Source organism: Corythoichthys intestinalis, chromosome 5 (assembly GCF_030265065.1).
Source record: "Corythoichthys intestinalis isolate RoL2023-P3 chromosome 5, ASM3026506v1, whole genome shotgun sequence".
Taxonomy (NCBI): Eukaryota; Metazoa; Chordata; class Actinopteri; order Syngnathiformes; family Syngnathidae; genus Corythoichthys; species Corythoichthys intestinalis.
The window spans coordinates 11,346,003-11,370,351 of NC_080399.1; the positions used below are offsets into that span (position 1 = coordinate 11,346,003).

At 38.1% G+C, this 24,349-nt stretch overlaps 1 protein-coding gene across 3 annotated transcripts in view; it reads right to left on the reverse strand.

The window, feature by feature from the left end:
- LOC130916724 (muscarinic acetylcholine receptor M2-like) overlaps positions 1–24,349 on the reverse strand; it is a 101,356-nt gene that overhangs the window by 19,646 nt on the left and 57,361 nt on the right. The window contains exon 1 of one of the 3 annotated variants that reach the window (XM_057837649.1): positions 13,335–13,407. The exons of 1 other annotated variant lie outside the window; for it this stretch is intronic. The gene's annotated coding sequence lies outside the window, so the exon portion shown is untranslated. Of the gene's footprint in view, positions 1–13,308; positions 13,408–24,349 lie in introns of those variants that run through there. One more of the 3 variants, XM_057837650.1, reaches the window with a different exon arrangement.

Consider the following 24,349-nt stretch of genomic DNA (forward strand, 5'->3'; position numbering starts at 1 on the left):
ATTCTGAATTAGTCTCAAAATCATGAAATTTTAGGTGTATCAAATGTGATACATTTGGCAATATAGGGTTAAGTTGAAAATTCTTGTAAATAAATGTTTAAATCGCTGAATTTCTATAGATATGAACGTAAAACGATATAGATTCTTGGTTAAAAGCAAAAAACGGGCAGTTATCATTGATTTTACGTAAATATTTCAAGCCAAAGTTAGGCTATTTTTTTTCCATTAATTTTTTTCTCAATGTTTCAAAGTTCATGCATGGGGCTCTTTTATATATAATTACCTTGAATCCTCGACCAAATTACTCTTGAGACACTCCTGCCTGCTTGTATGCAGTAAAACCTTCGTCCTGTTTCCACCTAAATCTGGCATTAGAACCCAGCGTGTGTTTGAGTTTATCACAGTGAAAGCCAACTCAACGTTCTGCCTGGGTCGACCCCCTACGGTACGATGTGGCGCAATGTCTGTGGGAGCTGTCTTGTCAACTGATGGTGAAATCTATGATTCTGAATTCAAACTCACTCAATGGAAGTCCAGTTTACTTAAAATGTTGATTTCAAGCTACTTAACTGAAGTCCAATTCAGTTGAGATTTTAACTAGGGCTGTCAAAATTATCGCGTTAACAGGCGGCAATTAATTTTTTAAATTAATCACGTGAAAATATTTGACGCAATTAGCGCACAAATGCCTCGCTCAAACAGATTAAAATGACAGCGCAGTGAAATGTGGACTTGTTGTGTTTTTCGGAGTTTTGTCGCCCTCTGCTGGCGCTTGGACTGATTTTATAGGCTTCAGCACCCATGAGCATTGTGTAAGTAATTATTGACATCAACAATGGCGGGCTACTAGTTTAATTTTTGATTGAAAATTTTCCAAATTTTATTAAAACGAAAAAATGGAGAGGGGTTTTAATACAAAATTTCTATAACTTGTACTAACATTTATCTTTTAAGAACTACAAGTCTTTCTATCCATGGATCGCTTTAACAGAATGTTAATAATGGTAATGCCATCTTGTTGATTTATTGTTATAATAAAGAAATGCAGTACTTATGTTCCGTATGTTGAATGTATATATCCATCTTGTGTCTTATCTTTCCATTCCAACAATAATTTACAGAAAAATATGGCATATTTTATAGATGGTTTGAATTGCGATTAATTACGATTAATTAATTGTTAAGCTGTAATTAACTCGATAAAAAATTTTAATCGTTTGACACCCCTAATTTTAACAAATATCAAAACTTGAAAAATTCAAGTTAAATTGGTTGACTTGAAAGTTCAAGTTACACCAGCCGTTACCGTAACGTTTGAAAAAGCAGTTCTTAACCCTTAAAACTCGTGGGAGGCGATTAAATACGAAAGTGTTAAAATCAAAATACAGCTAAACATTACTTGGGCCGTGACTCTTTAGCACACCACTTTAACTAGTGCGTACTGATGGTGATACCACACTTTGGTTATGACTACATTACATGAAAATTAAATGTTTTGAAATGGGTATTATTCACTGTAAACATTTCCGATGGAGAAATAACAACTATAAGCTTGAAAATGATTTTTTTTTTTCAACCTTTTCAACGCTAATGTTTCCGCTAGCGCCGCCCACGCTAAACATCCAAACACTCAATGATGCTTTGGCTAAAAGCATACGCTTTAAAATCTGTGATACACCAAACATTTAAAAAGGTACAAAAGACTATTAAGCAGACAGCAAAACATAATTTCAAAGCATGAGGGCTTAATAGGACTGCATTAAACAAAATGCGGCTAAATATGCCCAACATAACAATGTGATGAAGCCATGTTTTTTCATTATAAAATCAATGTAAAGACACTGGTGGGTCATTGCATGCTACTCCGAGCCTGTAAGTGGCTCCATTAGACCACATGATAACATCATGTATACTTGAGCGATGTTTCCTTCCTGCTCTTACAGCCATGTGAAACTTCATTACTGTGTCGCTAACTCCATCACTTACTCATCGCAGACCTACTCCAAGTCTTTTCTGTGGAAAGACCACCAACAGCTGATGTGGGTCTTTACACATGGCCTACACGGTATGTTCGATTCTGGTTTCTGTTTGAAGTCAATGTATGGATATAGTGGGTATTTTGCAGTCTGGTCCAATTTTTCAGAATTAGAACCACCCCCCTATAGCACTCTAACTGTGGAATCATATCATCTTTTGATGTTATTGCACTGGACATGATTTAGGTATGATATGTTTAGGAAGTGAATAAAGTTTCAGTGCCATTGACGCTGTTAGATGTCAAATCCATTTCAACACGGAGGGGCGGACAGCGAATTATCATCGTCAATTGGAGGCAATTAGTTAATGTTTGCTGGGATCAATCATTCTATTTCCAGGGTCTGCTATTAAATTTAATTTAATTTCAGACCCTTGACATCAAGAGTGAATAAACTTCCCCCTCCTCACCTAAGCTAAGCCACCGCAGTAATTTGGGACACAATAAATATTTTTTGAACTGTAGACTTAATTCAAAGTAAAATTATTTCGTTCTCATTTTAGTCGTGCAATAATGTGCTATTTAAATATTAGACTCTTTCTCTAACTCCTTCCTTTTCTGAAAATGGTTTAGTCCACTCCACATGGTAGAGGTTGCCCGCTGCACAAGTGCCTATAGCGCTCCGCTGCAGGCAGGGTTGTCAACAGACTTGCAGGGCCCAGGGACAAGAGACCATTATAGGCCCCCCCACGGTCCCACCCCACCCCTGCCACCGGCTTGTCACGACAACATACGCAATACTTTTAATGCTTTGCAAGCAATGACAGTGTAAATTTTCAAATTATTTAATTTGAGATGGACAGTTAAATTTAAGACCGTAATGTGATGTGAAACAATATAAACAATTTCCATCTATTGTTCCATGTAGGCTACAATACAATATAACTGAGAGTGCTATGCCTGCCAGCTAAACAACAAAACAGTATAACTATACAGTGGGGCAAATAAGTATTTAGTCGACCACTAATTGTGCAAGTTCTCACACTTGAAAATATTAGAGAGGCCTGTAATTGTCAACATGGGTAAACCTCAACCATGAGAGACAGAATGTGGAAAAACCCAACAGAAAATCACATTGTTTGATTTTTAAAGAATGTATTTACAAATCACGGTGGAAAGTAAGTATTTGGTCAATACCAAAAGTTCATCTCAATACTTATTATGTATCCTTTGTTAGCAGTAACGGAGGCCAAATATTTTCTATAACTCTTCACAAGATTTTCACACACTGTTGCTGGTATTTTGGCCCATTCCTCCATGCAGATCTCCTCTAGAGCAGTGATGTTTTGGGGCTGTCGTTGGGCAACACGGACTTTCAACTCCCTCCACAGATTTTCTATGGGGTTGAGATCTGGAGACTGGCTAGGCCACTCCAGGACCTTGAAATGCTTCTTACAAAGCCACTCCTTTGTTGCCCTGGCTGTGTGTTTGGGATCATTGTCATGCTGAAAGACCCAGCCACGTCTCATCTCCAATGCCCTTGCTGATGGAAGGACATTTTCACTCAAAATCTACCGATACATGGCCCCATTCATTCTTCCCTTTACACAGATCAGTCGTCCTGGTCCCTTTCCAGAAAAACAGCCCCAAGCATGATGTTTCCACCCCCATGCTTCACAGTGGGTATGGTGTTCTTCGGATACAATTCAGTATTCTTTCTCCTGCAAACACGAGAACCTGTGTTTCTACCAAAAAGTTCTATTTTGGGTTTATCTGACCCTAACCCATTCTCCCAGTCCTCTTCTGGATCATCCAAATGCTCTCTAGCGAACAGCAGATGGGCCTGGACGTGTACTAGCAGGGGGGACACATCTGGCAATGCAGAATTTGAGTCCCTGGCGGCGCATTGTGTCACTGATAGTAGCCTTTGTTACTGTGGTTCCAGCTCTCTGTAGGTCATTCACTAGGTCCCCCCCGTGTGGTTCTGGGATTTTTGCTCACCGTTCTTGTTATCATTTTGACGCCACGGGGTGAGATCTTGCATGGAGCCCCAGATGGAGGGAGATTATCAGTGGTCTTGTATGTCTTCCATTTTCTAATAATTGCTCCCACAGTTGATTTCTTTACACCAAGCGTTTTACCTATTGCAGATTCAGTCTTCCCAGCCTGGTGCAGGTCTACAATTTTGTCTCTGGTGTCCTTCGACAGCGCTTTGGTCTTGGCCATAGTGACGTTTGGAATGGGACTGACTGAGGTGATGGACAAGTGTCTTTTATAATGATAATGAGTTAAAACAGGCGCCAATAATACAGGTAACGAGTGGAGCCTCGTTGGACCTCGTTAGAAGAAGTTAGACCTCTTTGACAGCCAGAAATCTTGCTTGTTTGTAGGTGACCGAATACTTATTTTCCACCATGATTTGCAAATAAATTCTTTAAAAATCAAACAATGTGATTTTCTGTTTTTTTTTTCCACCACATTCTGTCTCTCATGGTTGAGGTTTACCCATGTTGACAATTACAGGCCTCTCTAATCTTTTCAAGTAGGAGAACTTGCACAATTGGTGGTTGACTAAATACTTATTTGCCCCACTGTACATCCTGTGCCTACCCCCTCCACATCCCTTGGCTTATCAAGCCCTCAAACAGTGATGTGCCTAGATTTTTTTGACACCAAAGTCATTTATAACATCAGTGAAATCCAGTTTTTGAGCAAGCTCATGCTCAATGGAGCGCATGGCTAGGTTGTTAAGCCTGCCCTGTGATATCGTGGAGTGGAGGTAGTTTTTTTTTTATTTTCATTTTACTGAAGGCTCGCTCTCCTCCAGCTACAGCTCAATGCGAGCAGCATGTCTTATTATACCGCAGCTCAATAGGCTACAAGCGGCCGGTGACAGACTCGAATCGAGCTTTGGTCAAGGTGATCGCGAATGTAAACGTTCAGTGTTAGTGGCTGTTGTTCACTTACCGACATCACCGTCCACAGCCAACTCTAGCCCTAATTCTCTGGCTTATTGTCTCCCTTTTAAAAATTCATTTTTTCTTGTTCACCTTTATGATCTTCATCTCTTTTTCTTTTCTTTTCTACACACCCGATTAATGACGACTCGCCATGTTTAGAGTTTGTAACAATGACGGATTTTAATTTCCCGCTTCAGGGCACGTACTTAGTGTAGCCTTGAGTGCGCCAGAGTGGGGTTAAACCATTCTCTGCTAAGACAGAGGGGGAGGGAGATGGGGCATTGTGCAAAAAAGGAAAAAATATATAGTTAAAATAATTAATATGTTAAAGTGTTTAAGTACAGTATATATTGTGTAGAACATAATATTTAATCAGGCAACGATTTAAATAAAAAGAAATATGTGAATGTAAAGTAAAATAAATTAAAGGTCATTTAGGGGCCTCTGTGGTCCTGAGGCCCGGGACAACATACCCGGTTGGCCCTCCCCCCTGTCGACGGGCTTGGCTGCAGGATTGGGTGATACATCCACTCACAAATGCAGAAAATCACGCAAGTTCTAAATTACATCCCATGAACTAAGATCTCAGGGTTTCGACTATCTGCATCATTTCTTCTGTAATGTTCAAAGGTCTCCGTTGCTTAGTGCTGTTAAACCAAGCTCAAAGCTAATAATAGCTAAGCATAAGGTGACAGTCACAGACAGAGAGGAGCTGCCTGAACACCTGGGCAAGACATGAGGCAGGTAGACACATGAGATGGACAAAAACAGGTGAAAAAAATGGGAATCAGATAAGAAAAGTCAAAAACAAGGTCAGAATCCCATGAATAAAAAAAAAAACACAGAGCGCTAACATGACTGGACTGTCGAAATGCTGTTCGTATGTAAATATTTTGACAATTACATCCTACTGATGAAAAATGTCTGAAGCAGCATTATACAACACCAGTACTCTGGCCAACTGTAGTAGTAGCCAAGATTGGCTTTAGAGTATTGGCCCCGGTCAAATGTCAGATCTGCGGTCAGTGGTTAGCAGTAAGATGAAAAGCTGAAAGTAGGAGTGTGTTTACAAAAACAGCATGTGTGAGTGTACACCAAACATAGGCTCATCAAAGACACATTTAATAAGTGCAACAATCACAGGGATGCACTTTTCCCCCCAAATCGCTACATTCTACTACACACAAACCCATATATTGGGCTCTATTTGTACAAACACACCTTGTCTGTAAATGCAAGCGACAAATTAGCTAAATTAACATATCATAGTCTAGTATTTGTTTGATCTGTGCATATTTTAACATGCACAATAAAAATTAAAAAATAGTACTAATTTAAAATAAATATTTTAAATAAATACAAAGAATAGTAGATATTTTTTACAGTTTGGCCTGTGCCTACTTCTAATCTAATCTATATCAAATTAAATCATTTAAAAATTTAATGTATGTAATGTAATCTTTTTTTTTTTTTTTTTTTAATTAATGAAGAAATACATTAATTTTGGAAGAAAAAATAGTGTGGCTTTCATATCTCTTATGGCGCAACATAGTTTAAACTATTTTTTATGCAATATAACTTTTAATATGACTCATTGATGCAGCCTAGACGCTTATTTCACAGGGGCTTTTAATAAAGAAAGTTTGATATCCCTGTATTAGTCATTAAAAAGCTGCTGATATTATTGATTTAACGTGGTTGCAAAAATCAGGCACAAATCTAACATATTTCATTGCGACTACTCAACTGCTATTATTAAACAATGATTTCTTTCTTTCTTTAGACGAAAAACAAAATGTTTTGCATCCACAGACTTAAATTTGTAAAGATTGAAAAATAGATGTTACGGGATAGACCCCTGGGGTATCCCACAGGCAAGGGTGTAGGTTTGCATAGGGACGGTAGGGACATAACACTACCAACTTGTCAGGATGCTCAAATTATCTCCACTAACTTTTAAGCAACCTTATTTGCATTATATAATGACTTCAGTTATATAGGTCATTTAGATTGTCTTCCTATATGTTTTTAGGATAGAATTGATCCTACCATTATTAAGTGAATTACAGTACTTCCATTATGTTCAGACTTACACTGACCCCTTTTCACTCGTTGAATGTGCCAGTCCATTTTTTCCCCACAAACGCACGTTTGATTAGGTGATGACTTTAAACCCCCCCCCCCCACACACACACACCCATTCACAGCCAAACAGAAATACAACATGCCGCCTTCCCAGCCCCCTTCATAGAGGAGGGATATTAGAAGTTTTTTTTCCGCCAGCAGCAGCCGCTGTAAGTAATGTAAAAAGACGTCAATGCTGTGGAGGTGGGGAACACTCCGCTAATTTTGCTACTGCTACAGTGCTTCAGATTTCTTGAAGAGATTTCTTGAAATAAGCTTATTTTCAGCTAGCTGTTTTTCTTAACAGACTTATTATAAGCAAAAGTGTGTATATTTAATCTTGACAGAAAAACGTGTTTTTCAGAGATGTTCTTAATTCAAGATTCAAGATTATTGTTCAAAACTAGGGCTGTCAAACGATTAAAATTTTTAATCGAGTTAATTACAGCTTAAAAATTAATCGTAATTAATCGCAATTAATCGCAATTCAAACCATCTATAAAATATGCCATATTTTTCTGTAAATTATATATATATTCTGTAAAATAAATTGTTGGAATGGAAAGATAAGACACAAGATTGATACATACATTCAACATATGGTACAGAAGGACTGTAGTGGGCATTTCACTCTACTGTCATTTAAATCTGTGTATGCTGTCCTCACTCCGAAGCGTCTACTTTTTCCAAAGCTAGACAGCTAGTGAACGACGCCTTAATAATTAGACTTCTTCCTTTTTCATCTGATTTATTAATAAAATGGCCTCAAACCATTGTCCTCTTTAGACCGTTGTAAAACTACAAAAAAAAAAGAACACAAGCATTGCATTAGCAAAAACGTTAGCTTAGCACGCTATACGGGTTCACTAAACATAAACAAAAAGCGTCTCATACAAAAAATATAACATTTCGCTTACTAACATAATTTGTACATTCTTTACAACAACCATACTTACGGACAAATCTTGTCCAAGGATCATATAAGCACAACATTATCAGCCTGAGACGTCGTGCAGCCATAATGAACTGGAAAGAAAACAATAAACCATGTTGCAAAGCGACCACAAGAGTTCGCTGTTGGACAGCACAAAAAGTCTTGCTGTAAAACTTACCAAAAGGAAGAATACTTTCTGAGCGGGACATGTGCGTTAATTGCGTCAAATATTTTAACGTGATTAATTACCGCGCGTTAACGCGATAATTTCGACATCTTTTCTTGATATATGTGAAAAATGACCAATTTTAGATGTATGGGCTCAATACGAACAAATAGTAATATTAAAGTGGAAGAATCTGACGCATTAATCTGTTAACTAGCCTTTAACACACAAAAAAAGATGGAGAAAATTATTTTAGATTTTTTTAAAAAATATCAGATTAAGACTTTATAAATTTGCAGAGTGAAAGTTAGTACAGGTCAATACAGATTTATTTTGCATTCATCATTCAGCCTATCAATTAATTAGGTTCATATTGGTGAGAAATGTAGCCCTGACCCCCATTCACCAAATATCTTTGGTCTTATTAATGTCCCGTCCCCAGCAAAAAGTGTACATGCAGGTTTTGCTGTTATATCGTCCCTACCAATATAAAGACCAAACCTACGCCCTTGCCCACAGGTCATAACCATTTGGTCTCAGACACAATTACTCGTTTCTTGAGATCAAGGACCATGAGAGTATCATTATTTTTGTGACGGACTTCTTGAGTTAATTTGCTCATACGTCAGATCAATTTTCCTCACTGAAAATCATAAATCTGTTCCGGATGTCAAAACACCTTTTGTATAACAGCTAGTAAAAGCCCTAAGTTCTCACAAGACGACGCCATTGCTAAGTCTCCTAGGAAAGTGGTAATTCAGCCTCCTTTTTGTTACAAACTGTTTTCTTATGCAATTTATACCACTTAAATTTCAACATTTGTTTCGTAAGGTCTCCTTCAGCTCAGTACTTCTCGGCTAGCACTGAGAAGTGGGAAATTTCACATCTGCCTGAGTTGTGCCTCACATGAAGTGGCGAGGGGTGTAACGGAACATAATCTAAAATAGTGGACACTGTTCTGATTGGAACAAAGGCAGCAAAAGGAGATGCATCTGCAGCCACAAACCAGCAGCAGTGATTAAGAGACATAACTTTATTTCAGTCATCTAATTTCCTGCATGTAACTCAGGGGATTCCTCGAATGAATCCCGATGCGAGGGGAGGGAAAGCCGCAGTTGGGAATCCTCCTTTCTTAGACTCACTCATCACTATAAAGGGTTTTTTTGTACTGTATATAGTGTGCTATATAATTCACTTATTATTCACTGCTAGTTTTCAGAGTTGAAGGGAATAGATGTCCTATCTATCTGAAATGGAAGGGTTGGCAGCCATTATCGGCAATGAGGAAAATGTAGTTTTTGTTTATCGGTTTGGTTATTTTGAATCTTGCTGTCAAGCGACGATGATTGCTGAAACACCACCCAGCCAAAATGGATTGGACGTCTAGTGCTGTCAATGGCAGCCAGTGAGTTAATAGAAATGTAGTTATTTGCCACTATCTTGTGCCATCTGTAATCTCACAGATTTTCGCTATTTGTGTTTAGCTGCGTACAGTACAGGTAGTCCCCAAGTTATGAACGAGTTCCGTTCCTACGCTGGCGACTTAACCCGAATTTCCACATAAGTCTTGAATTAACCCTTTAAGTACCCCTAAATACCTCCTAAATCTCAAAATAACTATCCAAAAACATGTATTTTACGTCATTGTACTGTCCTTGACAAGACGTTGGAGCTAAGTCATTGCTAGACAGCGAGCTAAGCTGTAATTCTCCCCCTCTCTCATTCAGCAGCGCGACTTCTTCGTGAGAGAAAATGCACTCTTCCTCGTGTGCGCGCGTGCGCTTTTCTTCGTGTGCGCAAATACATTCTTCTTTGTCTGTACATAAACTCGTATTCTCGTGCGAAAAAATAAATGCATGCATCACAAAACAAAAGTCACCATTATAATCAAATACATATTTCGCCAAAGGGCAGAACAGTCATATTAATAAAATAAAGTTAAAAAAAAAAAAAAAAAGACACCGTGAGGTACAATAGGGCACTGTTTACGCGACTAAAAAAACAAACAAAGAAAATGACAGAAGACAAAATGGCAGATGAAACTCCGGCGTAATAAAGTCGAAATCAGGTAAATCGGGTACATCGTAACCCGGGGACTACCTGTATAACTAAAAACAGGACTCTCAAACTGAACAAAGTTTCAAGGATTGAAAAGAAATCTTCATCTTTACGAAAACAGTTGAGAACATGAACTGTTCTTTAGAACATTCTGTAAAAGATTGTTGACTCACTATCATTCTCTTCTATGTTATTTCATAAGCATTCCCACTTTCTCTGTGTATATACAGGCTGTCCCCGGGTTACGAATGAGTTCTATTCCTAGGTTGGCGATATAACCCAAATTTCCAAGTAAATTGGAATTCACCCTTTAAGTACTCCTAAATACAAAATAACTGTCCAAAAACATGTATTATACGTTATATTAACAGAATAAAGTAAAACAATAAGATACTATAAGGTATGCTGTGTTAAATGCCGTTATATTGAATGACTATTCGGGCTTTAAAAAAAAAAAAAAAAAAAAAATTCTGGCTTTACTCGCGAGTGAGTCACCTTGGAGGGGGGATATCCTGGCCGCTTATGTTGCCTGCGTCACCTCTCTTACCGCGAGCCCGCCGGCCGAACTTTAAAAATCCGATGGGGACTCGCAAGAGGAGTCGGCACCGGGCGAGAAGCAGCAGTAACATGAAAACAACAAAGTGGGATCTGACGCCGTCAGGTAATGCAAGACGGCGGCGATGCTGCTGGGGGAGGAGGGGATCCTTACATGGCAAGAACTCGGAACTGTTTACGTGACAAAAAAACAAAACAAACCAAAAAAAAAAATGACTGGAGACAGAATGACAGACGAGACTCCAGCGAGTCGAAGTCGGGTACGTCGTAACCCAGGTACTACCTTTATAGCAATAAAATGGAATATCATCATTATTCTGCCTCCCACTTTTTCTGCTATAGCTTATTTTAGCTACGTTACAAAGGCATGACTGGGTGACAGGATATATTGTCCTTCCACCTGATCGTCAATCAAGTGACTGTTGCTAATTCAATTTAGCTAACTTTATGTCAAACATTGCTGAAAATTAGCCTGAGCTGTGCTAGCTTGTTGAAAAAAAAATTGTTTAAAAAAAAAAAATAGGCCAGTGCTGCAGAAACACTTAAATTAAATGGCAAGTAATGCCCGCAAAATGCTGCCTCGCTGGCCGTAATTGGACCCCAGGCCGCATGTTGGCTACTAAGACTGTATGGATTACAAAAATGAAATATCACACCAAAAAACAAAGTTGTCACCAGTGGTGTTAATAACGGCGTTTGAATATAACGACGTTACAAACAGCGTTATTTTTTTCAGTAGTGAGTAATCTAATTACCGTATTGGCCCGAATATAAGACGGTGTTTTTTGCATTGAAATAAGACTGAAAAAGAGGGGGTCGTCTTATATTCGCTCTTTAGACGTTATACCCATTCACGAAGCTAGATGGCGCCAGATATCCTTGAAGCGATGTTCTGTCATGACAACTCTCAGCTACTCTGAAGCTTAACAAGTTTACGTTATTTTATTGCAATGTTTTTCCTTTTTCAGATTTAAGACTAGTTACAGTTATACTTCACTTTGATGGTTAATGCAGTTATTGCAATTTTGTTGTTTTATCACAATAGATTGGTTTATTTACATTTCAAAAACCAGAAGCCATTCATTTATGAATGTGATTGCACTTTAGTTTACATATTTAAATGTTCAGATATTAAGATTTGAATGCAGAAAAATAACATGCTTTTTCTCTCAAATATATTGTTATAATCGTTTGTTTCAGATGTACTGTAATTATTTTCTGTATAAAAATTAATTTGGTGTTCAAAAAGTCTTTTTTGAAACTTGAGTCTTGAAAAAGAGGGGGTCGTCTTATAATCAGGGCCGTCTTATATTTGGGCCAATACGGTAATTACTTTTCTCATCTTGGCAACGCCATTACCATTACTGAGGCGGGAAAGGCGTGCGTTACTATGCGTTGTGATGTTGGTTGACTGACGCGAGAAAAGTCTGAAAAAGATGGACTCACGGAGACGAGAGATCAGAGCAGGAGTGGGAGGAGGCAAGGAAGTGTGACGCCGTTGCAAACGCGATGCTACTATGCTAGGTGGCCCCAATAATACCTGACTGTAGCCGATAGCCTACAAATTACGCCCACATGATGCTTCGGTAGATATCACATATATACAGAACTAGATGCAAATGACAGACACGGCGGCTAAGCAACAAGTATAATAAAGAACTAGATGCGTTAATAAACAGCCGCCATCTTAAAGCAGTAAACTTCTCAAGAAGGCTCTGTTGTAGAGAACCTTCCTAGCGAACCTAAGTAACTTTTTATCTAAAATATCGGCAAAACATAACTTAAGTCTATCTTCAAATGATGAAACTGTTTTAAAACATACACATGTCAAAAATAGACAGAAGGGAACTAATGCAATAACGGGACCAATTTTAACAAATTTAACGGTTGATTCACAACATTAAATGACTTCCAAACATAGCAAAGGTTACTATCTAGTTATCGCAATATCCGCAATACCCCTGTGCCTAGTTACGTTTAACGTTTAAAACCCTTTAAACTTCACATTGTGTGACCTGTTTTTGAGAAAAAAAAAAAAACTTGAAAATTATCACCAGTTACTTTGCCAATTAACTAAGTACTCTTACATTCAGGTAACTGAGTTACTAACGTAATTACTTTTTGAGAGAAGTAATTTGTAACTGTAATTAATTACTTTTTTAAAGTAAGATTAACAACACTGGTTGTCACTTGCCAAATCTTGTCTCCGTTTACTTACAGATTCACGCAGTGCATATTTAATGATAAAAAGTTAAAGACACTATATGTCACAGCCATCAAAAGATTAGGAAAGCTATATTTGGGATTAATTGATAATAAAAATCTGACAAATTATTTAAAATTGTTTATTTCCCAAAATTGTCTCATGACACAATAGTGCGCTATAGGGACCATACGCAGAACATAGGAAGAAGGATTTGCACTAGTTTACCTAAACTGAACCATCACTTCTCATTTTTAAAAAAATCCCCATAATATAACACATACAGTACAACCAATAAATATATTATCATTTCGATTTTTAAAAAGCCCCTACCTGCAAATTTTATTGAGGAATCTCACCTTATGTGCATGCAGTGACGTGGATGAGCGCTCTTCATGTGCTCCATGTTACTGTCACTTCTGTGGCCACACTGGAAGCGAGGAGAAAGTAACTGGATGTTGCTCCTCCTCTGACAGTGTGTGTGCGCTGATAGACAGTTAAAGCATAGAGGGAGGGTGACAGAGAGGGGGATCTACAGGAGCTTTTAGTGACTATAGTGTTGTAAGCCTGCAGCCAGAGTAGCAAATTTGAATAAACAAGAGACGAGACAGGCGGCGAGGGCTGTTTGTTTGAGAGCAAGAGAGCATGGTGGCCTCTGCTCGCAGCTGTAGGCCTGATGTGTGCGCGGCATGGAATCAAGTATAAAATGCTAAGGCACAATTAATTCCCGAGTAAGAAAAATAAAAAGTGAAGCGTCCGCTCTGCTGTATTCCGTCGCTGCAGGACGTTAACCTTTAAAACTCTGTTGTTTTGACCTTTTCAGCGAACCTGTGACGCAGTGTGCTCCAGCTGCTGGTTGACCTTCCTTTGATGGAATTATCACAAAGAAGAATGGTCACACTTTGCGCGAAAATATGAAAAGAACTTATTTGGATTGAGATGATTTATCAAAGAACCTCATCTGCAGTTCTTTTTCTACGTAAGCATCAAATTTTATGCTGCTTTTTGAATAAGCTGTCCATGCGTGTTACATGTGTTATATTTGCTATGAACACAAATTAATATTCACAAAAGTACCACCAACAGTTTAAACTCTGTAGGCCTACTGTATTTAGTTTTAGTCTATATGTACACTAAATGGAGTACTATATTTTAGCTTTTAGCTTGCTGACTTTTGTGTTTTAAATTGATTGCATTTATGTTGAACATTTTAGCAGTAAATTCAATCAAGATTTTATTAGGTAGATTGAGAACAATGAGATAATTAATTGTAACAACAAACAAAAAAGCCTTTAGGCAATGTGTGTTCCATTCTCAAAGTGCAACATGTACATAATTTATAATTCATTAGCAAGCATACAGTCGTGTTTGGATCCCGCTGGCAGTGGGCAGCTGTTATACGTGTTAACATTAGCCAACATTTACAGCGTCCATTAAGCATCAATGTATGGACATTGGCAGAGGTGGGTAGAGTAGCCAAAAATGTAGTAGCGTTGCTTACATCGTCCAAAAAATGTACTCAAGTACAAGTAAAAAAGTATTAGATGAAAAGAATATTCAAGAAATAAGTAACATTGTGAGTAACTGCTTATATTTTTTGTTGGATTTGTTTTTTTAAACAACATTTTTTTTTTCTGAGCACAAAGTTATCTATATGGACTGTTGTTATATTGATACAGTACAACAACCCATTACATAACCACATCAAACCAAAGAAATACAAAAAAATGATTGAATGTCGACGAGAGAAATATAATTACTAGGGCTGTCAAAATTATTGCGTTAAAGGGTATGACAACACTTGGGGAAATGCTAATATTCCATCATTTATCCATAAACGCATGCCTTTTGGATTCATATCATGCCACTTCGTGTAATTACACACATCGCAACACCAAGAAAATGATAGAAATTTGGATCGATTGTCAAGCTAAAAGGACCCGCCCCCGAGATACCCGAAATCTAGCATATTGTGTGCGTGACGTCACTAAAAGGAAACAACTGGCTCAGTGCTTAGTACTGAATGGCGGCGATGATGGCGGACAATTTTGTTTCTTGTTGCAGCGACAAATCCGACGTTACGAACATTCTTCTAATGGTGACGAGGAGAGTTATGAACCTTTCTTTGGTGCTTTGGGTTATCAATCTGAGCCCAAACGAAAGCCAATGCAGCCTAATGAAAGGATCATTGAGAGGAGCAATCACACTGATGAAACACCGGCAACATCGTGTGGGAAACACCGAATGGTTTGTTTTGCATTTCTTTTTATGAAGCTGATACACCGTGACCGCAAAATAATGTAATAGGTAATAGTTTTTCGCTCTGCCAACAGACACAAATATGAATGGGATTAGAGGATTTATTCTATATATTTTACGAGCGATAATTTATACATGTGTCCAGTCCTATATCCAATGCGTGATATGTTTTTAATTATAAAAGAGCACTCACTCCGGCCATTTCGAGCTTGGCTGCTCCGCTCCTTTGGTTAGCCTGGGGTGGTCTCATCAGAGCCAGTCGTCCTCTTTCTTGATATCTCAGGACATTTAGGTGGCTGCGCGTGTTTGGTGGCTGCTTTCATCAGCAATTTCTTAGCAAAACCTGATTTCATTTGTCCATAGTTCGAATAGCTTTCAGGTGTAAAATGCGCACCACACAAAACCGGAGGCTGGGTCTGCAAAATTAGCCCTCTTAGCACGGACGAACTTTACTCATTGTCTGCGTAGTCCAGCTCTTTTTCTCGCGTTCAGGAACTCATGGGTACTACATTGCGACAAACGGCTATTTGTAGACCACTTACGTAGCATGACAGGTTTGAACCATTTTCGCGATTTTTTGATAAAACACGAACGCAACTCTCTCGTCGATAAACAACGAGCGCACCTGCCTCGACCTTTCGTTTCCTTGTTATGACGTCTCCGCCCCATTCGGCTGTTTCCGGAATACTTTCGGAAATGTTCGTAATTTTCGATCTATTATCGATAATTGCTCATGAATGCGATTAATTTTTTAAATTTTTCTTTATTAATATTTGTTATCTTGCCACATAACGGTTCTATTGATATCTCACAGCCCCTTAGTGTTTTAATACCCTTTAACCCTTTAACGGGCAGTAATTAATTTTTTAAATTAATCACGTTAAAATATTTGACGCAATAAACGCACATGCCCCGCTCAAACAGATTAAAATGACAGCAAAGTGCAATGTCCACTTGTTACTTGTGTTTTTTGGAGTTTTGTCACCCTCTGCTGGCGCTTGGGTGCGACGGATTTTATGGGATTCAGCACCCATGAGCATTGTGTATTGACATCAACATTGCCGGGCTACTAATTTATTTTTTGATTGAAATTTTTACAAATTTTATTAAAACGAAAACATTAAGAGGGGTTTTAATATAAAAATTTTATAACTTGTACTAACATTTATCTTTTAAGAACTACAAGTCTTTCTATCGATGGATCGCTTTAACAGAATGTTAATAATGTTAATGCCATCTTGTTGATTTCTGTTATAATAAGCAAATACAGTACTTAATGTACCATATGTTGAATGTATATATCCGTCTTGTGTCTTATCTTTCCATTCCAACAATAATTTACAGAAAAATATGGCATATTTTATAGATGGTTTGAATTGCCATTAATTACGATTAATTAATTATTCAAGCTGTAATTAACTCGATTAAAAAATTTAATCGTTTGACAGCCTAATAATTACATAAATGATGCATTATTTGTCCAAAGAGCATGAGTGCCCTGTGGTGGAGAAAATAGTTCCTAGTTTGAATTGTGAAGAGTTCCTTCATAATTACCCAGATTGATATTAACAGGATCATATCTCCGATTTTCCGTGGTCAATCTGTGCCAAATAAAAACTGGGAGAGAGGTTAAAATCTGCACTTTCGAGTCAAGTTTGAGGGCAGTGCTCAATATCAAATACTTCATTTTTTACGGTGCTTTAACACTAGAACTACCAAGGGAGGATCAGTCCATACAAATCACTCTTTTCGAGAGAAGGGTCATCTGACTCTAATTAGCATATCTTTTGTGAGCATTGAGTTCCTCATTAGTCATTCACACTCGCAAAACCACAGGGTTAGATTGCTCCGATTAGCATCTTGAGTGTTATCAGGGCAGGGCTGCCTTGGCTTTGTCGGACAGTGGACCGCTCAGGCAGGCAATCGGGCGGACAACCTTTTTACTGTATGTACTGTATACTGAAGCTTGTGTTTGCTGCGACAAAACAGCTGTTTGAGCTGCTGTGGAAAGTTCTTTGGTCATTGTGTGCTAACAAACTGTAAACCTTGACAACTGAATGTTGGACTTGTCAAGAAATGTAAAGGTGCTTGATGGTATTTGTCCCAGATGTCTTAACACTCAATTTTCTAAAATGTAGACAGTCTGGTTTAGCTACAGTTCTGGATGCTAGTCTTAGTTTCATGCCACATGGTCCTCTCATCATTTTTACACTAAACCAGAAATAAACAAGTCTGGATTTGCAAATATTCAAGATGCTAATTGCAGTTACTCAGCGTGAACACCCCCCCCCCCCTTCACGCCTAGGCTGCTTGTATGAGTGGTCTATTGTTTGACAAAGCAAAGTAGTCATTTTGGTATCGGGGTCATTTGACGCCTTGCTGGTATTTCTTTATAGCCCAAAAAACCCCGGGACTTCCAAGATAGATTCAGATTGGTACAGTGGTATGAAAAAGTATCTGAACCTTTTGGAATTTCTCACATTTCTGCATAAAATCACCATAAAATGTGATCTGATCTTTGTAAAAATCACACAGATGAAAAAACAGTGTCTGCTTTAACTAAAACCACCTAAACATTTACAGGTTTTCATATTTTAATGAGGATGGTATGCAAACAATGACAGAAGGAAGAAAAATAAGTGAGTGAACCATCACGTTTAATATTTTGTGCCCCCCCCCCCCCCCCCCCTTTGACAGCAATAACTTCCACCAGACGCTTCCTGTAGCTGCAGATCAGTCTGGCACATCGATCAGGACTCATCTTGGCCCATTCTTCCTAAAAACTGCTTTTGGTCTTTTTGTAGTACGCCTGTTCATGCCTACAGGTAGCCTCTAGATTTAACAGCTCTACCTTTTCTTTTGTAAAGAAACAACCTTAGTAAGGGGGAAGTGTAAATAAATTAACAGAATTAAGATTTGCTACTAATGAAAAACTTAAAAGTGTTGGCTGTCACTGAGTAGCATTAGCGATCGCTACACAAAAATAGCAATGTAAATTACCCCAAGATTGGTCAGAGATGTAAAACAACCAGAGGATATAATATATAAGAAAAACAGGGCATATGGTGGTAAAGGATAGCTTGTTGAAACAGGAGAATGTCATCGTCAGTGGCGTAAGGCAATGCACACAAGAAAAAGGTGTCAATAAAAAAGCTACCTCAGATCTGGTCGGCTCTTTTTCCCGTGTTTTTCAGCCATCGACACTCAAGCCATCTCTTCACTGAACATTTGTATGTTCTTCCGCATCTTTGCCAGTGAATATGGCACAATCTAGCATGAGGGACAAACGCAAGTTTGACCCTCCTAGCAACATTTGCTAACGTCATGGATATTAATGAGCAAACGTGACGTATTACGTGTGGTACGCTATTACATTTACCATAATTTTTTGCACTATAGGGCACACCTGACTATAAGCCGCCACCCACCAAATTTGCCACAAAAACTGCATTTGTTCATAGATAAGCCACACTGGACCATAAGCCGCAGCTGTCTTCACTGTATTATGGGATATTTACACCAAAAGTTATGAACCGGTAACACTTTATTTGACCGCAGGGTCATAAGACTGTCATAAGACCAAATGAAGCACCATGGAGCTTTGAACCAATTGACTGCAAAGCTTAATTGCTTCAAGAAGTTTCATTTGGCCATCACTGCTTCCTTCAGGGAAACCGTCAACCTCTGTTGCCACTTGCTGTCAAAGGTGTTGTTGTCCAACTTGCCTCCTAGCATGCATTGCAGCGCCACAGATGTAAATAGCAATCAAAATTCATGTTTTGTGCTAATTATTTCTTCAGTTACTGTTCCAGTTGTTTCATTAATTGCTAGTTACGGTATTTAGTAACACTTTATTTGACAGGGCGCCATAAGACTGTCATAAGACAATCATAATTATGACATGACACTGTCATGAGCAATAATGAATGCTTATAACAGATGCCATTTAGTGTTATCTGACAAATTTTCTCACTTGTGAATGGATGTAAAAGATCCGAGTTGGACATAAAATGGAGTGACATAATTTGCTGGATGACACTTAATGACATCTATCACAAGCATTCAGTAATGCTTATTATAGTGCCATGTCATAATAACGACGGTCTTTTGACAACCTTATGACGCCGCTGTCAAATAAAGTGTTACATATTAACCCAAATAAATCAACAAAAAAGCAGCACTGGACTATAAACCACAGGCTTTAAAACGAAGGAAAAAAGCTGCGGCTTATAGTCCGAAAATTACTGTATATTTCCACATTATATTCGGAGTGATCATTTGCGAAAATGTTTCTGCTGAGGGGAATTTGAACGCACTTAGGTTTACCTCGGAGTTCACGTTTGCACCATTTGAAAAAGTACTTCTAGAAAAACAGCCAAAAGCACAAATGCAGGAATCAGGAATTTAATGGTTAGGCTGTAGAGTTTTAAATTTAGCAGGACATATGTTAATTATTTTTGCATTTTTTGTAATAAGAATATATGGCGGAAAACACAGATAAGACTGAAAAAGCAGTTTCTGCTCTTCCACTCCTTTTTAAAAGAAACTGCAGTATTTTAACTGCAGTATTTTAAGCCAAAAGAACTATTGTGTTTGATAGAACAATATGTTTATATGCTGCCCAGGGGTCGCGTTAACCGGATATTTTCCGTCGTTGACCGGTTTTTTAGAACGGTGACGGAAAAAACTGACGTCCGTCCGTCATTTTGACAGGTTGCAATTCACACCCCAGACCACAGGGTGGCGAGTTAGCATATTAATTAGCTATTGTCTCTCTTAATGCATGACGTCGTTGGCTCTTCTGTCAGAATATTGTAGCGTCACCGGGGTCTGGCGGCGGCACCGTGATTGACACATCAACGCGAGGTTCTTATTGGTGCACCCGGTGTGCCAGCGCGTCATCCAATTGATGGACAAGATTGCCGCCCAATCACATGACGTCACAACTCCGCCCCCCTGACTGGAGCCGCCATATTGTGTGTCAGCTGTTCATGTTTACACATTACCGCTACGTACATGCCTCCTATTACAGCGTTGTTTTTCTGCTCGTTAATATTAATAATCAAAATGGTGAAGGCGTGTGTGGCGGTTGGTTGCTGTAACAGAAAAGATAGACGGAGAGACTTGAAGTTCTACCGTATTCTGAGAGACCCGAGGATGAGAGCGAGATGGACTGCTGTAATTCGACAAGAAATCTGGGCACCAAACGATCACCACAGACTATGTAGTAGTCATTTTATATCTGGTAAGATGCGTTTAATATATATTTAGAAGATTTTGAGCTGACAACCACAATTAAGATCATTGTGTGACGTTGGTGATTGGGGTCTATATCGTTTTCTTTGGGGGCGGAGTTGTTGGCGGTAAGCAGAGTAAAAAGGGAGAAAAATACCACGACTCCCGTGTCTAATTTTTCGCCGCCAAGCAAGCGTTACAATATTAATTAAAAATGAATGAAAACTAAATACTATTGAATATGTCATCATTATCATTTTAAAAATTTAAGTGACCGGTAAAAATAGACTATGACCGGATTTTTATGACCCTGTCAGTCAAAATGACAGACAACGAAAATGTCTAGCGCAACCTCTGATGCTGCCATAGCAGATTCATGGCGCATTAAGCCCCCGAACTATTTTTAATTTGTCCGTTTTACCCTGAAAACCCCCGTTTACAGACGTCGCGCAACCGCTTTTGTTTCAACCTAGCCATAAAAAGATGGTAAGTAATCATAGTCATTTTTCTGTCATTTTTGGCTTAGAATCATTAATTGTCTAATATTTAGTTTTTAAAAAAATGACTTTAAAAAATTATTTACTCACATATTTTAAACATTTGAACAAATTAGGTCACAATGAAAAAATTGCCGTCTGTAAAAAAGGACATGGATATCTACCTCATAACTCTCGCTTAATTGTATTTTTTTTGTCACTGTCGCATTTTCCCCGATATGTTAGATGATAAATAATCGATCCAAACAAAGAAAAATTGAAAAATAACGTTTAAAAGGGTAAATATATGAAAACGAATATCTCAACCACTCTTTGTTGTCCGCGATTTCTGCATCGCGACCCTTGTTATATCACCATGTTTCACCCATAAAATCCCCCAAAAATAATAATAATAATATATCCCATATATACCCCAATAATATCTCGTTAAAATCGTGGCGTATTTAATTCTGCTCTCGCGTGCTCTCGCCTGCAGTTAGGGTTTTGCTGTTTACATTTTTTTTTTTTTTTTTTTTTAAATGCCTTCCTGTTCAAAATTTTTCATCCCCCAGAAAATTGAGATTTTAAGCTTTCCAATGATGTATCACACGTGAAAATCAGACAATTTTGAAATTTGGACAAATTGGGGTCTCTGAGCGGAACTTCAAGTCACCTGAGTGTTTTCCGCCATATACTGATAATTATTGTTTTTCAGTGTAATCAAATTTATACCTAATTAATTCAGGTTTGAGTAAAATTATCATAATATTATAATTATTAATAAAAATCACTTTTCATATACAAAAAAAAATTTTTTTTTCAATTAACGGGTGACAGTTATTGGGCCAACGCCTCTACCAATGAGATGTCCCTTATTGTTTTTGTTCAAGGAGTTTGCAACCTTAGACTTCTTCTTTACGTTTCGGCTTTTCCCTTTAGGGGTCGCCACAGAGAATCAGTTGTCTCTATCTAACCCTGTCCTCTACATCCTCTACTCTCACACCAACTACCTTCATTCACTCTTCAACTACTTCCATAAACCTCCTCTTTGGTCATCCTCGAGACTTCTTTCCTCTGAACATGCCCAAACCATGTCAGTCTGCCTCTCTATCTCCAAATCCTCTATCATGTGCTGTACCTCTGATATGCTCATTACTGATCCTATTCATCCTGGTCATTCCCAAAGAGACCTCAGCATCTTCATTTCTGCCACCTCCAGCTCTGCCTCCTGTCTTTTCCTCAGTGGTGCTGTCCCCAGACCAAATAACCCAATCCAATGTCACCAGAGGGAGCTGCACAGTGACTTAATTACATGCCAAACATCCCAGCAGGCTTATGGAGATAGAATAGCGCCAAAAGAAGTGAAGTTGTAAAATGAAAAATTTCCCCGTACAATGACAAATTTTAACTTGTAAAACAAAAACAAAAAACTAACTTGTATTCCCAAATTTTGCGTTGTAAAATTAACATGAAAAACAATGTCATAAATTGCTCTATAAGTTGTTTTTTTCTGTTGGCAAGGGAAGTTTTTTGTATTCTACGGATGTTTTTTCGTTGCTACGGGTTAAAATTTACCACTTTCAAGTGCACAAGTTTTGTCACATTCTTGTCAAGTTTTTGGAGTCAAAAACTTACTTGTAACCTAGTTGTAAAAAAAAAAACAAATCCCTGTAAAATGACAAATTTTATCTTGTAAAAAAAAAACAACAACAACCTGCATTCCCAAATTTTGCGCTGTGAAATAAAAATGAAAAAAACACAATGTAAAAAAATGTTTCTACAAGTTGTTTTTTCCCCTTTGCAAGTGATTTTTTTGTGCTACGGGTGTTTTTTCTTTGCTACAGGTTATAAATCACAAATTACAAGTGCACAAGTTTTGTCTCCCCCTTGTCGGGTTTTTAGAGACAAAAGTCACCCGTAACCACTGATGAAAAAAAATTACTTGTACATCTCTAGCAGGTTGGCAATGGTTTGTCCCGCCCTCATCTCATTTGAATGGTTGAACAATCACCGTTCTGATTGGCTAGAATTTTGGCACCCAAATGCCACATGGCGTTTCTCCAGAAATCCATCTGTACTTGCTCGGAAAACACTTGTAGATAATTAAAAAAAAAAAAAAAACACCCGAAGAACTATTCATTAGATTGTTTTTAACGTCTATTTTTTAACCGCAACTTGAAGTAATATTTTTGTGATTGTGTTTGACAACAGATTATTTGGATGTACCAGTGGTTTTTTTCATCAGTGGTTAGGGGTGACTTTTGTCTCTAAAAACGCGACAAGGGGGAGACAAAACTCGTGCACTTGTAATTGGTGATTTATAACCTCTAGCAAAGGATGTAAATCAACTACACGTCAAATCACATGTGGCGTGCCCCAAGGCTCCGTCCTGGGACCAAAACTGTTCATCATATACATAAATGACTTATACAAAGCATATGAACTCCTAAAAATGGTACTTTTTGCGGACGACACCAATATCTTTTGTTCAGGGAAGGACCTGACAAGTCTCACTAAGCAAATAAATGCTGAATTAGCAAAAGTGCAGCAATGGTTCGACGCTAATAAACTATCGCTGAATCTCGAAAAAACTAAATACATGCTATTTGGCAGAAAAGGTCTCAAGGAGCACTTAAACTTACAAATAAACAATGTGATGATACAAAGAGTAAGGCAGCACAAAGTTTTAGGTGTAGTACTAGACGATTTACTAACATGGAAGGCCCATGTGGACCAGCTGCGCAATAAGCTTGCCAGAAGCATTTCTATTCTCTTTAGAGCCCAAAATATGCTAGATGAGAAGGCTCTCCAAACTCTCTATAGTGCACTTATCTTGCCACATCTTAGTTTGGAAATTTGGGGACACACACATAAGGTTCACCTCCATCCTCTTTTAATCTTGCAAAAGAAAGCAATTCGGATCGTTCACAACGCACTGTTCAGAGCACACACAAATGAGCTCTACATCAAATCCAAACTATTAAAATTTTATTAACATTATTAAAATTAAAATTAATAAACTTCAAAACTGTTCAAATGATGTACAAGGCCCACTCAAACTGTCTCCCGTCTGACCTACAAGTTGATTCCAACTGAGGGAATCCAATTACGACCTGAGAGGAACCAGATTGTTTTCTTATCGGAAAGTCAGAACAACCTTAAAATCATTTTCGGTTACAAACATTGGCGCTCGCCTATGGAATACCAGTGACCCAGCACTTACGAGCATAGAATCATTTGGTTACTTCAGAAAGACTTATAAGGAAAGCGTTTTGAGTCGCTACTTGAACACCAGTTATAATAACACATAAAACTATTGCCACACACACAGCCACAACAAAATGTTCCCACAACAGAATTTTTTCACCCTAATCAATGAACTCACACTAATTGACAACATTGCT